At 50.4% G+C, this 3,136-nt stretch overlaps 1 long non-coding RNA gene across 1 annotated transcript; it reads left to right on the top strand.

Annotated features, from left to right (window-relative positions):
- The first annotated feature begins 1,331 nt into the window (after positions 1 to 1,331).
- Positions 1,332 to 3,136, top strand: LOC122208288. Its single transcript, XR_006197184.1, has 3 exons — positions 1,332 to 1,644; positions 2,347 to 2,473; positions 2,586 to 3,136. It is a non-coding gene; the product is annotated as an uncharacterized LOC122208288 (long non-coding RNA).

Raw genomic sequence — 3,136 nt, 5'->3', positions numbered from 1 at the left:
CTGCTTGGAGGAGGGGACCTGGCCGAGACCTGAGAGCTAAGAAGGAGCCAGCCTCGCAAAGTTCTTGGGGAAGGGTGTCTCAGGCAGAGGGAACAGCAAGCACAAACAAATGTCTCGAGACGGGAACAAAAATTTGGTGTGTTTGAGGAACAGAAAAAAAGGAAGTGAGAATGAGAAGGGAGAGCAGGAGGGAAGGGTGGGAGGGTGGGGAGGGGAGGGGCAGGGACAGGGAGAGGAAAACAAGCTTTGGACAGGGGGAGGGTTTCTGGGTGGCCCCAGCAGCCTCAGAAGGGGAGGGAGGGCTGTGGGACGTGGTCTCCAAGGTAGGGTTCACTGTCACCCTCTCCTCCTGGCTCTTGAGGAGTGCATACACCTCTCCCCCTTCCCCACTCAGGCTGTCTGCCCTGTCCACTTCCCCTGCAGTATCTACAGTCTGACCCCAGCTCCCCCGTTGCTACAGAGCTCATGGCTTCCTTCTGAGCGGGAAGCCAGGGCTCTTGTATATAGTTCCTGCCTGTAGGCATTCATTCATTAATTCATTTATCCACTCACCCATAGAGTGTTGATTTGTCTCAGGTCTTTTGCTTTTGCAGGTCCCTGTGCCTGGCACATTGTCTTGTATTCCTCAGGGCTCTGCTTCCCATGGTGCCTCTTCCAAGATGCCTTCCCTGACTACCCCCAGCCAATTTAGCCCGTTATACCCTGTTAGCAACTGTACTGCTCTTCATGATAAAACAGGATAGGCTGGTGCTCCCAGGGGCTCTCTCTATATGTAAGAGATATATTAGCCCACTGGGCATTCATTTCCCTTCTCGTTTTCTTTTGGGAACCATCCTTTCCTTCTCTTTGTGCAATTTGTTGATGTCAGCCCCATTCCCCAGCTCCACGAATGAGCACATCACCCAGGGAAAGCCAATGAGAGACGGCTGCGGGACTTTTGCTGGAGCTACTGGAACGCTGAGTTTTGTGCTGCCGTGGTTGCTTACCTGGTAGGCTGGCAGGCTGGCACTGCCGGGGGAGGAGAGGGCCTGCCTGAAAACGAAATCAATATCGGGGGAAGAAAAGGTGAAAGAAGGAGAGATGTACAGTCCTGAGATTGTTGGAGCACCTGGATCCAGCCATACCTGAAACCCAAACTCCCTCCCGCTGGACTTTTTCACTGTAAGAATCAGTAAGTTCCCTTGGTGCTTAAGCTAGTTTGGGTTTCCGTAGCCTCCAAGATAACAAAGCCTCAAAGATATGCAGGCAGCCAAGCTTAGGTACTTTCCCCTTGAGGCATGTGGGCAGGTGTTTCCCTCACTCAGAAGTCACGTCCCCTCTAGAGGCTCCTTTTCTACAAGGCCTGAGTGTTTGGGGTTCGCTCCACCTGAGGCAAAAAAGCAGAAGCAAAGTGTGAGGCCAGAGGTGGGGTGCCTACAGAAACAGCCATGCGACCAGCAGCAGGAAGTGGGGATCTGCATTATTACTGTGCTAACCCATTTCCCCGCTTCTTGGTAGGCTGAGCCATGATTGTCTTAGCTTGTTTATTAGCTCTGTCCATGTGTTTCGGGGAGGTGTCTAAGCCAGTCATAGTTCCCCAGTCTCCCGGTCAGTGACTGGTTCTGGAAGGAGCCATGACTCACAACTAGACAAGAACACGTGAGGGTAAGTCTGCTGGGAAGTGGTTAGGGGAGGTTTCTGGAGGAAAATGGTTTTGCTCTTAAAAAATAATGCAAGGGAAAGACGCTTCCCTTTTCCGCCTCCCACAGAAAGTACGGCGGCGTGGGGAAACACCAACTGATGGTGGGATTTTGTTTTCTCGAACTCTTAGTCTAAAGCAGAATCACGACAGAGTCTGTGTTTGGTTTTGTCCTCCCACCACGTGGGAGAAAAAGGGGGGGGTGCTAATAACACTCCCCTGGTTTAACAACAACAAAAAAACACCTCACAAATATTTAGCCTTTTCAAAATCTACATGCCCACTTAAGTATTATTCCCAGGGCAATAAGTTATTAAGTAAGACAAATCAGAATTACAGATTTTGGAAGGTTGGAGCTGCCTTTCACAAGACGTAGCAATCTCTGAAGTCTGTACGGCCTCCGAAAAGTATTTGCAAGGGGAGTTTTACGTTGCCGAGGAGTGTCTGATTTTCTGCAGCTGCAAAGAAAGATCATTTTTCTGCTTCTCTTTCTGCAATTTCTTTCACCAGCACTTTGAAGAGCCTATAATCCTCAAAGCCAAGAGCAGGATTTGCACTAAGTCCCAAGAGCAAACCCGGAGAGGCTAAACACTTAAAATGTAGGGGGGAGACGGGCAGAGTAGGATTTTAGCAAAAGGAAGTATAAGGCTGTTGTGTTCTGCCTCTAGAGGAAATGAGGGCTGGCACAGTGGCAGCTATGTTGCCACCTTAAGGGAAGACACTGCCCACGTGCCGAGGAATCTTCGTTCGACACTGTTGAACGTGAACACCGTTCACAAGAACACCGTTCAACAGGTGGGCTGACCGTTGTACAACCTCCCTACCTTGGTGAGATTAGCTGTTTGGGAAAATAATAAAGGCCTTTAGTTTTTAAGGTATTTGGAATCTCTTGTTCCCTTACCTGCAGCCAGCAGCAGCCTACGTGATACACCCAGAGTGCGTGGTGCACACGGGACGGCATGGGAACGTCAACAGTATGGCCCGTTCGGTGCCCAGAGCACTGCCCTCACCAGACACGGTCCTGGCTGTCAGCGTGAGAGCCCCCCCATTCCCTCCCGGCCCAGCCACTGCTGGCATCATAGTGTTGATTATGCTTTCCATAGTCTTCAGAGGGGAAGAGTCGTTATGTTTTAAACTCTAGCCACCAACCCATAAAGTTTGGTGAAGGTCACTCCCAGAACATACGTGTCATCGACCCTGATAATTTGACAGTGAAGGTAAAAAAATATCAGAGCCATGACTGCCTTTGGGGGTGGGGTGGGGATGACCCAAGCAGGTAACTTTGTGGGGTGATGGAACTGTCGTTTGTGTCAATAGGGGTTGGTATGACCCGTCTATGTGCCAATCAAAACCCAGTAACCTGCGTTGAAGATCTGCGCATTTCATTGTATGCAAATTTCACCTCACAAAAGAACCGTGGGGAGCCTGGGTGGGGTGGCTCAGTGGGTTAAGCAGCTG

The sequence above is a fragment of the Panthera leo genome, chromosome E2 (assembly GCF_018350215.1).
Source record: "Panthera leo isolate Ple1 chromosome E2, P.leo_Ple1_pat1.1, whole genome shotgun sequence".
NCBI lineage: Eukaryota > Metazoa > Chordata > Mammalia > Carnivora > Felidae > Panthera > Panthera leo.
This window is presented reverse-complemented; position numbering and strand designations above follow the sequence as displayed.